Source organism: Pongo abelii, chromosome 13 (genome assembly GCF_028885655.2).
Source record: "Pongo abelii isolate AG06213 chromosome 13, NHGRI_mPonAbe1-v2.0_pri, whole genome shotgun sequence".
Classification (NCBI taxonomy): domain Eukaryota; kingdom Metazoa; phylum Chordata; class Mammalia; order Primates; family Hominidae; genus Pongo; species Pongo abelii.
The window spans coordinates 88,223,552-88,237,917 of record NC_071998.2 but is presented as its reverse complement, the minus strand read 5'-3'; the positions used below and the strand labels follow the sequence as shown (position 1 = coordinate 88,237,917).

The 14,366-nt window shown below is 36.4% G+C and overlaps 1 pseudogene; it reads left to right on the top strand.

Annotated features, from left to right (window-relative positions):
* Positions 1–14,366, top strand: part of LOC100937122 (ankyrin repeat domain-containing protein 18B-like) — a 50,830-nt pseudogene that overhangs the window by 20,564 nt on the left and 15,900 nt on the right.

Genomic DNA, 14,366 nt, shown 5'->3' with positions numbered 1-14,366 from the left:
AGAAGACAGAAAAGTAATTCCTTTCCAAGAAGCAGAAGTTATGTTACATATTCTTATACAAACAAGGTCTATTTTAAATTTATTCACCATAAGTTGGAACTTCATGAGATATAGTCACTTCTTAGAACAAGCTGTGTTTTTTTATGTGCTGGATAATTATCATAATAATAGTAATTTTATTGGAACAAAATAATCTGTTACCAGGCTGGGCGTGGTGGCTCATGTGTAATCCCAGCACATGGGAGGCCAAGGAAGGCAGATCACTTGAGGTCAGGAGTTTGAGACCAGCCTGGCCAACATGGTGAAACCCTATCTCTACTAAAAGTACAAAAATTAGCCAGGCATGGGAGTGGGCACCTGTATTCCCAACTACTCGGGAGGCTGAGGCAGGAGAATTGCTTGAACCCAGGAGGTGGAGGTTGCAGTGAGCCGAGAATGCACCACTGCACTTCAGCCTGGTTGACAGAGCAAGATTCCATCTCAAAAAAAAAAAAAAAAAAAAAAGTTACTCTGTTACCATTAGGCAAGAGATAATCATAATAAATATTCCAATAGCCAAACTCTAGGCTCAAAAAATTATAATAAAATTATAAAAATGGTTCACAATAACAAAAATATAACACCTAATGCATTGTACAATCTGAACTATATAAAGACACCTTTAATTTAGTACATATTTATCAAACCACTTCTATAAGTTAGGTTTGGCAAATTGCAGGAGAGAAAGATGGAATTGACATAGTTTTTGTCTTTAAGGTACTCAGAATATAGATAACTATTTAATTTTTGTGTTTTTTCAACAGAATTTTTAAGAAAAGTATTTTAATTCATTCAAATACTTGTCCACTTAAATAATAACTATCATGTATCTGTTACAGACTAAGTATTTTTCCAATGTTACGAAATGCATTTAAAAACTAGAGTTAGGAGATTGTTATTACTACTGTTATTTATTTTATTTATTACCTGAAATAGTGGTTACTGTGTGTCCAGTGTCATCTGGGAGCTTATAGTTATTTATTACATATGTATCATGTTCAGTATGTGCCAGGCATGTTTACGTTTGTGGTGATGAATGCAATCTTCTAAAATGTGGGTAGGATTTGGGGTAAGTGTGTAGAGTGAGTGGAACTTTGCCAGGTAAGGAGGCAGAGGGATGATGCTTGGCAGAAAGAGTATCTAACAAGCTTGCACGTTTGACAGAAGCAGCAGCCACGAAGAATGAAAGTTTTAAAACACAAGGAGCAAGTTCAAAATGTAGGACACCTGAGTGAACTTTGTAGAGTTTATGAGCAGTTCAAATTTACTAGTGCAAAAAAAAATATGGAGTGCTTGGTAATGAGGTGAAAATAGCTTATAGTTATTATTTATTATATATTTATTATGTTTAGTATATGTCAGTGAAGGCAAGCTTAGGAAAGACTTTGTTGTTGTTTTACCTGTGTCTAGAAACCAGTTCAATAAAAGACTTTTAATAGTATAGGAATGAGTAGATCTTATCCTGTAGGCCAGGGGAAACTTCTGAGGTAGAATGCTTTTGGCTGCAAAATACTAGAAGACCTAACAGTGGCCAAAACCATAAGAACCAGACTTTTTTTGGTTGTCGGGTGATATTATTGGATCCCACTTGTTCCTCTTTCAGCTATGCTGTTGGCAGTGTCTTGTTCATGTCTCCCTTCATGGTTGGCTACTTAGCAACAGCTCCAAACATCATGTTCTCACAAGACAGTATCTAAAGGCTGGAAGGGCTGCTTTTCTTCACATGTGCCTTAAATTGGGAGAAAACTTGCAGGGGTCTTTTTGTAATTTTTTTTTTTCCTTCGGGGATGTAGTCTCACTCTATCACCAGTCTGGAGTCTAGTGGCATGATCTCAGATCACTGCAGCCTCCACCTCCCAGGTTCAAGCAATTCTCCTGCATTAGCTTCCCGAGGAGCTGGGACAACAGGCACATGCAACCACGCCCAGGTAATTTTTGTATTTTTAGTAGAGATGGGGTTTCACCATATTGGCCAGGATGGTCTCAGTCTCTTGACCTCTTGATCCACCTGCCTCGGCCTCCCAAAGTGCTGGGATTACAGACATGAGCCACCGTGCTCAGCCCTTTCTGTAATATTTTATTAGCTGGGTCACACCACATACTCATTCCTAAACCAGGCACTGGGAAAGCAAATGTAGTTATGTGATTAGCTTAGAATAATGACTTATCTTTTGAAGCTGAGGAGGGAGAGGTATTGGGATAATAAATACCCAAATAGATTTGTGATTCTCCAGCAAGAAACAACAAGGAACTGCTCTTGGGTAGGGAGCCAGCAGTGTTTGCTCTAGAAATTCATTGGAAAATTATAAGCAGGGGGGGCATTAGATTCAATTCGAGATATAGGGCATTCTGTTGAGGGTATAAAGCAGGGATTGGCAAGCTGTTTCTGTAAAGGGCCAAATAGGAAATATTTTAGGCCATGTGGTCTCTCTCTCTCTCTCTCTTTTTCAAGAATGATTTAAGCAGCTGAAGGCCATGTGGTCTCTGTTGTAGCTACTCAACCCTGGCATTGTAGTGTGAAAGCAGTCATGGGTAGCATGTCAGTGAATAGGCATGACTGTACTCTCATAAAACTTCATTGAGAAAAAACATATGGTAGGCAGGATTTGGCCTGTGGTCTGCAGTGTGCTGACCCATTATGTAGAGGGTAGATGGAGGATAGATGTCACCTGGGAGCATATAGTTATTATTTACTAGGTATTTATTATGTTCATTAGATGCCATTCACTTTTAAATTTGTGTTGATGAGTGCAAGCTTCTAAAAAAAAATGGGTAGGATTTAGGGTAAGCATGCAGAGTAAGTGAAACTTTGCCAGGTAAGGAGGCAGAGGGATGATGTTTTCCAGAAGGAATATCTAAGAAGCTTGCCTTTTTGACAGAAACAGCAGCTATGAAGCCTGCAAATTTGAAAAAAAGAAAAGAAGGTGCAAAATGTAAGACACTTGAGTATCTCCACTCTTAACCATGTAAAGAGACTGGGAGACAAGGGAAGCTTCAGCCATAGTTAATGCTATAGTTTCCTTGTCACAAATCCATGGAGTACATGAGTCTATTACAAGGTTTTCACCCATCCATGATAAGATAAAATGATAGAGCTCCAGTTTATTCATTTGAAAATATTGGTGTTGCCGGGGATGGTGGCTCCTGCCTGTAATCTTGTCAGTGTTGGAGGCTGAGATAGAAGCATCCCTTGAGGCTTGGAGGTCCAGCAACCTGGGCAACATCACCAGACCCTGTGACTATTTTTTCAAAAACTGTAGCTGGATGTAGTGTTCTGCACCTCTGATCCCAGCTACTTGGGAGGCTGAAGCAGGAGAATTACTTGAGCCTAGAAGTTTGAGCCTGCAGTTAGCTATGATAGCAACATTACACTGTAGCCTGGGTGGCAGAGTGAGACCCCATCTCTAAGAAAAATCAAGTCAAATAAGATAAGATATGATCAAATAAAATGTTGGTCTTTTTCTTGCAATTATGCTTTTCTAATTTGTTTTGCTTTTTAAAAAAATTTAAGAAACGACAGTAATACTTGATTTATATAAGGCTTTCAGAAACTGGCTTCATCTTCATCTGCAGCCCTTTCTCTGTCTGCCCCTTTTTCTGGCGTTACTGAGCTGCTGGTGATGCCTCTGTCACCATCCTTCTCACGTAGATAAATACATACGCTCTGGGAGGCTTCTCTCCCTCTCTTGCCACTGCCTGGCATGTGTTATCATTGCTGCCCTCTGCCTCTTTTATTCTGGTGAACCTCACTGTCTAAGTCTCAGGTCAGGCATGATCTCTAGAAAAGCCATCCCTGACAGCTTTTATTCTCATTCTTTAAACCCCAGTGCCTACCACTTAGCAGGAACTCAATAAATATTTAGTAAAATAAAGACTGTTTATACAAAGATGATCGCTACAGTCTAGCAACAAAGGGAATAGACATGCAAAGAGCTGATGTGCAGCTCAGATGGTGAAATGACACTAGAAAAATGGACAAAGTACTAAGGGAACCCCTAGGAAGGAGACACCTGTGTATGTGGAGAAAGATAGCCAGATTCAGGGAGGACTTCACAAGGCATTTTGAGCCTTTTTTCCTTTTTTCTTTTTCTGTTTTTGGAAACAAGTTCTTACTCTGTCACCCAGGGTGGAGTGCAATGGCATGATCGAGACTTACTGCAAACTGAAACTCCTGGGCTTAAGGGATCCTCTTGCCTCAACCTCTTGAGTAGCTGGGACTACAGGCACACACCACCATCACTGGCAAATTTTCTATAGAGTCAGGGTTTCACTATAGTCTCCAGGCTGGTCCTAAACTCCTGGCTTCAAGCAGTTATCCCACCTGGACCTTCCAAAGTGCTGGGATTACAGGTGTGAGCTACTGTACCCAGCCTGCATTCTGAGTCTTAAAACACAAAAATAAATTTGTCAGAATAGTAGAGGAAAAAATTTCAGATATAAAAAACAGGGTGTACACTATAAAGATGTAACGGTAACAAAAATTTTGCAAATTATTAGTAAATAACAACTTACTTAGCATGTTGTTAAAAAGATACTATTATGAAGTAGAGAATAGTTAAGTGTTACTTTATATGTTTTTACTGTATTTTTAAATTTTGTTTTGTTTCCAGCAGTTTTTTTTTTTTATATTGGGTGGAATAATTTTTGGATGACCCTGAGACTTTTGCGTGGCTTGAACCTGCTGATATCTAGTGTCTCCCCAAGTGGTTTGTTAAAGTTTTAGATAATTGGAAGTGTTTCTTAAAAATGTAAATATTCCAGTAAACATTAAGCTTCATTTAAACTCTCAATTTATAAAAGTATATGTTGTTTTGTATCAATTTTTATAAAGATGATAGTCTTTATTTTAAGTCATTCATTTTAACTAAACATATGGATTTGTCAGCAGAACACAACTTAAAAGTGGCTTCAGAGGAAAAGCAAGAAAGGCTTGAAAGGAGTGAAAATAAACAGCCACAGGTATGTAACAATTTAAATTTCTGGTTTAATATTGGTTTGTTTGTTTGTTTTTCTTTAATAACATAGCATAGTCCAAGAAGTGACCTTTTAGACTATCCTTTTAGAATCCAACAGAGCATAATTTCATACTGAATTTAAAACAATTTAGCCTGTTATAAAATTTAAAATATTCTTATAGTCTGTAGTAACTCATAGCTATCTGTACCCTTGGAATTGAGGCCAGAAATTTCCAGAACTCTCTTTGCTCTTTTATTTTTATAACCTTCTTCATGATAAAGAAGGTAACATCAAAAATTGAGTTGTATTACTAAGCAAGAGAAATTATGAACAATTGAACAGTGATGGCCACTGAGTTCACCTCATGTTAAAGGAGTCATCATTCCCAGTAGTTCAAACTTTGCAGTTTTATGTTGCCGGTCACCAGTGCTGAGGTTAAAGGCTTCATCTGTTTTTCGGTTTCTGGTTGCCTTCGGTGTCTATGTTCAGGGAGAGGATGGGGTCATAAAAGCAACCCAACTGCCTATTGAGAGAATTATGCCTTCCAGAATGAGACTTTGGCGTCAGTGTACAAACAATAACTTTCTTGTTGTTTACATAAATAGAAAATGCTATTAAAATTTTTAACCCACTGTCACTAGTGGAGCTTAGAATATATTAGACCTGGATATACGCAGATAACCTATCTAGATAACACCATCATATTACAGTATAACATTTGAAGTAGAATCTAAAAATTTTCTTTTCTTCCTGATTGGTATTCATTTTGGTTTCGAATAATTTAACATTTGCCTAATCTTTAGTTAATCCTCAGAAATATGAATTCACTGTAGGGGTTCACTATTTAGGGTATGCTGAGGTAAAAATCTTTTCAAGAGAGAAAGCCTTTAGAATACTACATATCATCTGTGAACCCATTTCTGTCAGATTTAATTGATAATGAATTAAGTTTACTCCAAACAGAGTTAAGCTTCCTGGTTCATGTTTTTCTCCTATATTAAGCCAAGGCAAATTATTTCTTACTTCTTAGTTATAATCTAGTAACTTAGGGGTAGTAAAACATAGATTAAGTTTCACAGTTCAATTTTAATTATTTTCTATTTTTTTCTTTGTTCATACTTAATTTAGAATAAAATTAATTTTAAAACATGCACCCTGTCAGAAAAGACATCTGAGAAACAAAAGAAGCAAATTAATTTTCTACTTTTGGACCTGCAAAAAAAATGCCTCAAGAACCAGAACTGAGTAAGAATTGTAATAAAGAGGATATATCTATATATTCGGGACTTTCTTTAAAATTCATTACAATGCCGGGCGCAGTGGCTCACACCTGTAATCCCAGCACTTTGGGAGGCTGAGGCGGGTGGATCACCTGAGGTCGGGAGTTCAAGACCAGCCTGACCAATATGGAGAAACCCTGTCTCTACTAAAAATACAAAATTAGCCAGGTGTGGTGGTGCATGCCTGTAATCCCAGCTACTCAGGAGACTGAGGCAGGAGAATTGCTTGAACCTGGGAGGCAGAGGTTGTGTTGAGCCAAGATCATGCCATTGCACTCCAGCTGAGCAACAAGAGTGAAAGTCCATCTCAAAAAATAAAAATAAAAATAAAAAAAATTTCATTGCAAAAAAGTTCAACTGAAGATTGGTGAAAGTTTTGAAAAATCCAGAATTACTGTTTGTCCTGAGGAAGAGCTCTTACATTGTAACTTTAAGGAGAGACAAACTTAAAGGGAGTACCCCATAATCTGATGAATCCTATCCCTGATGGTGAGGAAGCAGATGCACCTGGAGTGTCTAACTCTGTGGTATTCTAGGCATTGCCTGAACAGAAGGAGCCCATCTCACTCAGGTCTTGTCATTGCATTTATACTCTGGGTCCCTCCAACACACTTGCCAGTCATCTTCTAAGCTTTATTCAAATGAAAATAGATCAGACTATAAAAATTATAACAAAGCAGACATGTAGCCTGTTTCTCACAGAGATGAAGAAGAGAATTGTTGTAATGGTACAGAAATTGAAAAATTAAGGAACCCAGTAGTTATGGCTGAAATGAAAAAAGACCAAGAGTTTGATATGCAAATACAAGAAAATATAACCCAAAATACCACAGATTGGAAATTAGTCATTAGACATTGGCCTCAGTCTGGAGATCCAAAAAGTCTTTTTGATTTGTGGTTTGCTCACTCCAAAGAATGGAAGCATGTGATACAAATAGAAAGCTACAGTATTTCTGCTGTTACAGACACTTACAAAAACTGAAAACCAATACAGCACTTGTTCCACAAGCCATATGGAACTTAGAAGCTCTTCTAAAGCTTAGGTGTTTGGCAAGTGTGTTTCAGGGACCCACATATGACAGTCCCACTGCTAATATCTATAAAAGCATGAAACCTGAATTTAAAAATGTGAGCTATTCTCCACCACATAGTGACAGAACATCAAAAGCATATCTAGAAGAAGACTTACAGCAAGATATGCAAAGGCTTAAGAATGAGATGGGCTTGTTACAAGTAGAGTTCCTGGCTTTGAAGAAAAAATTTCAACTATAAAAAGAAAGCGGTTCCCTTGCTGCTTCTCTTATTGTAAGTTATCTGATTCGTTCTGGTTTTCTACTGAAGAAAATCTCATGTGTATAGTTACAGTGGGGTTACCTAAATGTGTAATTATGTGTCAAAGTAGATTAATGCTGCTATCTAAATGACGGTTCTGGAAAACATTCTTATAATCTTTGCTCATTCATCAACCTAAGTCTCACTGTGAGTCTTCCAGGTGGCATATGGGCTGGGAAAATTATTTAGCCATATACCATGTGACCTTCTGAACCAGATAAGCATAAGGGAAATTGCTAAAGAAATAATGTCTAGATTCTTTTTTCTAAATTCATTTAAAGATGAATTACATTTATTTAAATGACAAAATGGTAATACAGTGGGAGGGAAGCAATGACTGAGAAGAGACATGAAAATGTATCTGACCTTGAGAGTTGCGACAAATATTCCCAGCCAAACAAGTCTGTTTAATGTGCCTTCATGCATGCAAGTTTATCTGTTTGACTCAAACTGTTTAAACTTATACTTCCATCATGGCCACTTTAAATGTTTTTGGAAACAAATATATATACTTTCATATATTTAAGAAAATCACCACTCTCCAATGTTTCGTTGAATCAGACTTTTACATGATGTTGTTTAATAAAATATGGTAGGTTTTAGCATGTATGATTTTATCATATAAGTAGCATAACTCCTCAGCCAAAAATTTAGCATTTGACTCTATAGTAGAAGGCTGAGTTCTGTACATTTTGTTCTAAAGATAGACAAAAATCTAGAGATTTTCCTCTTTCAAAGTAAAAGCAGATGAGGCTCCCCACCACCCTCTGAGCCATTGAATTGCTTTGCCAAAGTCACACTTTTAATTTATTTGACAAATTTGATGTATTTATCTGGTAATTTATGTAATTCAGCAATATGTAATTGTATCTTCCCTTTTGATGCCATGAAATACTAGGTAATGCCACCTTAGGAGCTTTGGATGAGTTACTTAATATTTCTTGGTTTTACTTCCATTATCAAGTAGATAATGGGGCTAGAGTGGACAACTCTACTGTATATCTTCCAGCTATAAACTTTTGTGGTAATTGAATGTAAACTTGAGGAACATCTCATTTTCCAGGATTCTGCACTAGCAACTCAGCAGTTTCACTCGGCTCCTTGTGTTGTGGCAAACTTTGGTTCCTCTATTTCAGTGAGCGCCTTCACTTTTTTGGTATCCCAGGATCCAAAGGAAAAAATAAGCTTAGTTCAGAAAAGGGAAAGCTTTTCTGTTTCTGAAGACCCACAAGGTCACATCCTCTCAATCTGGCTATTCCATGGAGAATCCAGGTGACAAAGGCAGAAGACACATTTTATGCCTGTGTCTTTTTGTTACTCTGTTTTTGTGTTGATATATTCACACCATAGAAGTAACTGTGATTTGATGGAGAACTGGAAGTAGAGTCAGAAGCCCAGAGAAAAATCCTGCAGCTTGCTTATATATTTATTCTATTGTCAAATCACAATAGAATATGATCAGGGAAACAGAACTTTTAAAACTTTGAGAGATTTTATCTGTCCAAATAGATGTGGAGGTAAAGCTCTTACTATAGGGTGGTGTCTGGGTTAGATATCAGAGTATAAATGCAATTTTCTTTTTCCAAGATTTTAATTTAGTCAAATTTTTTAACAACTTCATGCTTTGAGTTTGTTGTGATTCAGAGAAAGGCTTTTCCAATTCTGATATTCTTAAAAATTCTCTAGAGTGTGTGTGTGTGTGTGTGTGTGTGTGTATTTTATAGATTCATTGACTTCAAATAAATTTTTGAACTTTTTGAAATGTATGTTCTCTAAGGTTTAAGGTTTTGCTTTAACTTTTTCTCCAGTTGGATATCCACTTACAGCAACTTTTAATTGCATGAATGTACAGGTTGTTCTTTCACTTCAGAAATAACCATCATATGTTGTTTTACTGAGTGCTAGCTAAACATTTCTTTTGTTTTATTTAGGATTCTCAAAGTTATGGAAAAAAGAAGGATGGGATGTATGGAAATTATATGTTGAAGAGAGACATTGCCATGCTCAAACAGGAATTATACTCAATAAAAAATGACAGTCTCAGAAAGGAAAAAGAATATATTCATGAAATTAAAAGTATTACAGAAATAAATGCTAACTTTGAAAAGAGTGTAAGACTCAATGAAGAAATGATAACAAAAACAATGGCCCAGTATTCACAAGAGTTCAATGATCTGAAAGCTGAGAATTCAAGGCTGAATTCAAAATTGGAGAAAGAAAAACACAACAAAGAAAGACTAGAAGCTGAAGTCAAATCCCTCCATTCTAGCCTGGCCACTGCTATAAATGAGTACAATGAAATTTTGGAAAGAAAAGACCTAGAACTAGTTTTACAGACAGCAGATGATGTTTCTGGACAAGAAAAAATGGATTCTGATATTTCTCAACTAACAGATAAGAATGAGTTGCTTACTAAACAACTTTCTAAAGCTCGGGTGAAGTTCAGTACCTTAAAAGCTAAGCTGCATGAGACAAGAGATGCTCTCAGGGAAAAGACATTGGCTTTAGAAAGTGTACAGCTGGACCTAAAGCAAGCACAGCATCACATAAAGGAAATGAAGGAGATGCATCCAAATGAGGAAGCTAAGGAGAGTCAATCCACTTGAAGCAGAACTCTTTAGAGGTGAGAATATGTCAACATGAACTCAAAAATCTCTTGCTTGAACAACAACTAGAGGATGCTCATAAGGAAGGCAATAATGAAGAGATAGTCATTAATATACAACGAGGCTGTCGAGAATGGAAAGGAAGATCTTCTAGAAGAAAAAAATATGGAATTAATGAATGAATGTAATTATTTAAAAGAAAAACTTTCAGTATGAAAAAGAAGAAGCAGAAGGAGAAGGAAGTATGAAGAAAACTATTTATAACCTTCTGGAAAGAAAATTTAAACATTTCATTCTGGCTATATGTTGAAACTAGTTCAATATAAAAATAAATAGATGAAAATGTGTTTACCATACTTTATAATTCCATTTACATGAATCATCCAGGAAATACAGGTATAGGGACAGAAAGAAGATTAATGTTTGTGTAGCCCTGGGGCTGGAAGTGGGTCGTGACTGCTAATGGGCATGAGGGATTGTCCTGGAGTGATGAAAATGTTCTAAAGTTGAATTGTAGAGATGGTTGCACAACACAGTAAATTTACTAAAAATCTTTGAACTGTTTGTTAAAACAGATAAATTCTATAAATCATATTTCAACAAATCTGTTTTAATAAAAATCATATTTCAACGAAGCTGTTTTAATAAACCAAAAAAAGGGTTTACTGTATCAGCTTGGAAACATACTTTGTTTCCAGGAAATAAAAGGTGGAGCTGACAGATGCTTTCCTTTGAGTAAAGACGTTATGTCACCTATGAAATTTTAGTAGGTACAGAGCATTGTTGATAAGGTATGTAGTCTTATACTACTGAAATAATAAATGTAATGTCTTTATGTTGCCACATTTTAAGACCATAATGAAGAGGGTAAGTGGAAATGCTTGTACCTGAAATGTATATTTTGAAATTAAGATTCAATTAAGTAAGCCGCTTTGACACTTAATTCTAGATTTCCCAGATGAACTGAAGTGTGTTGCAGTGTCTTGTGATGCTTTTCCTTCAGTGGCTCTCTCTTTTATGTATTTTAGTTGGTATAACTTTGTTTTGATTCATACCAATGTGACTTAAGTCTGAAAATATGTCAGTCTCACATTATGTATTTTTCTGACCACTTAGTATTTTAAAGACTTCTACTTGTTGTAAAATCCAATTTGGAATAAATGTGGTAAATTTTAGCAAAAGATCTTTGATGTAATGTTTCCACTGGTAGGTATTTATAATTTACTTTGAATATTTTTATGAATAATTAGCTCATAATTTACATTTTAAGTCTCAATGACTATCATTTGGATATAACTTTGTCCAGTACAAAGATACTTGTAGCTGTCTGTGATTTATGAGTTTGACATTGAATCCCCATTTTCAGACTAATGAGGGGCGGCAGAGTTCACGGAGAGTGGGAATGAAGTGAGTACACGACAGAGTTGTAGGAGCTGAGGTCAGGGAGGGAGGTAGAGGCCATGTTACCTAGGGCCTTGAAGGCCGTTGGAATTTTACTTTTATTCTGAGATAGGAATCTGTTGGAAGGATTTCAACAGGTGACGGAATATGTGAGGCACTCAGGTTGAGTTGAGGGTCTAAGGTGAATGAATAGTGGGCTGATTCAATCTGTCATGTAAGAGAATACGATTTGGCGGGAAGATAACACCTTCTATGTCCCTCACTGAATTCAGTAGTAAAGAAGAAAGTGTACATATAAGGGAAAGAAAGTGAATCTGTGTGTGTGGTAATAATTTTCAAAGTATGTATGCTAGAGTGAAATATTATTAACGTAATTTAATAATAAGGTACTTTATAAAATTGGTAACAAAAATATTTTGTCAGGTGATTGTAAGACAACTTCAAGAAGAACTGGCTGATCACCTTAAACAATTTTCCGTGTCAGAGTCTCCACTGGAAGGTACATCATATTGTCATATTAATTTGGATGAGACAGGGGCTTCAAAGAAGAAATTATTTCAAGTAGAAAGTCAAGTATGGATGGAATTTAACATGTAGACAGTTAATCTGTAGCTGGTTGAATAATATAAAGTGTTTTAGGATACTAATTTCAGTGGACAGCTTGATTTTGTATTTTCATTATAATTGATCATTATCATTTTATTATCTTTATAACGTACTTTTTCAACTCTGGCTCTTGTTCTGCCATTTTGAAAAATAGTTGTATATGTTTTCTCTTACAATATCTACTCTTGGGAAAGTTGAGAATGATACATCATTCCTCACAGAAAATTGACTTTTTTTCTGTTAAACAGTATTTTTAGATAATTTCCTTAATGCCTTGGTAAGGCAAGCCAGATTAAGTCAGAAGAGAATGTTTAATGGAATATTCCAGAAAGTTGTCTTATTTCTTCACTTTTGTGAATGGACATAGAAGCTGTGCCTATTCATTTCATGGATTCTAGGTTAACTCGTACAGAAAGGCCATCATACTGTTCTTTGAAATGCACACGTTTTAGGTTAATTTACAAACTACTTGAAAAGTTAGGCATTGCCTTCATCTTCCTTTCATTTAAAATATACTGTAATGGCGTAGAAATACTCAGATCTAATAGAGTATGTACATCCAAAATAGAGAGCTCAGAAAATTATCTGGATCCTACCATGGGATTTTAAAAACAGTTTCACTGAGAGATAATTCACATGCCAGGCAGTTCAACCATTTAAAATGTACAACTCAGTGTCTGTTAGTATATTCACAGTGTTGTGTGGTCATTAGCACAATCAATGCTAGAACATTTTCACCACTCTGAAAAGCAACCCCACATCTCTTAGCCATGACTGCAACCCCACTCCATGTCTCTCCACCTACCCCAGTTGTAGGCAACCACCATCCACTTTTGTCTCCATAGATTTGCATGGTCTGCATATTTTATATACATAGAGTCATACAATATGAAGTCCTTTCTGACTGGCTCTTTCACTTAGCAGAATGTTTACAGAATTTTATCCATGTTGTAGCACATAACAGTAGTTTATTCCTTCTTATTGTCAAGTAATAGTCTATTTCATGGCTACAGCAGTTTTCCATTCATTCATCAGCTGATGGACCTTTAGGTTGTTTCCACTTTTTGGCTATTATGAAAACAGCTGTTGCAAACATTCATTTACAGGTTATTGTATGGACATATGTTTTTAATTCCCTGCTATTGGACTTTATCCTCAGAGTTAACTGGGCAGATGTCAGCACCAGTTTTTCCCATGCTGTCCTTCCTGCCTTCTCAGTTCCTGCGCATCTAGCCTCATTCATTCAGACCTGGCAGGCAATTTCCTCTTCATGAAGATTTCTCTGACTGTTCTCTCACTGACTTTACAGCTAAGCACTTGTTGCCCAGTCTGCAGAACAACTTAGCCCTTAATTTGACATGGCTTTTATTTTTTAATGGAAGATAATTTTGTCTTAACATAAATTTGCTTAAAGGGAAAATAATATATGACATGCATGTCACCTATCCTTGTATAAATTGAAAATATTTTAGCTTGGCAGCTTTCAGCATAGAACAAAATATACCATACCAATTATTTCTTCTTTGAGACATTAACACAGTAAATCTTTTATTCTAAGTGTATTTTTAGCAATTAAATATGAAACTAAAACCAATTAGTCTAATAGAGGAGAATTGTTCAATCAAATGCTCATGTTTTTCTCAGTATGAAAAAAGAATCTAAATTTGCCTTCCTTCACTATGTAGCCAAACTGTATTTCTGGGTGGTTGCCGGTTTGTCAGCTGAACAGTTCTGGCTGCAGCTTGTCTGATGAAGGATAGCACAGCCCCTTAATCCGAGTGCTCAGGAGAGTACTCATGAAGGCAGTGCCACAGCAACAGCTGCTGGGAGGGGATTCAGAAGACTTGATTTAGCAATAGAGTCCAGGGTTTTCAGCTCCGTGGCTCAGCCTGTCTCTGCTGGTCATGTCGGTTATGTACTACTCAATCCAGGAGGTGCTGTTTACATTGTAGTACATACATGACTGTTGCCCACTGAGTCACACAGAGAGAAAAGCTATAAATTATATGCTTCCCATTTGCTGCCACTTTCAGTGGTGTGAAGAATGATTCAGTGCAGCTATAGGAGACCACTTCCATTGGAATGCCACCTGCTTAGCACATACAATGGTCAAGATATAAAAAACAGTAAAAATTATCATGCTAAT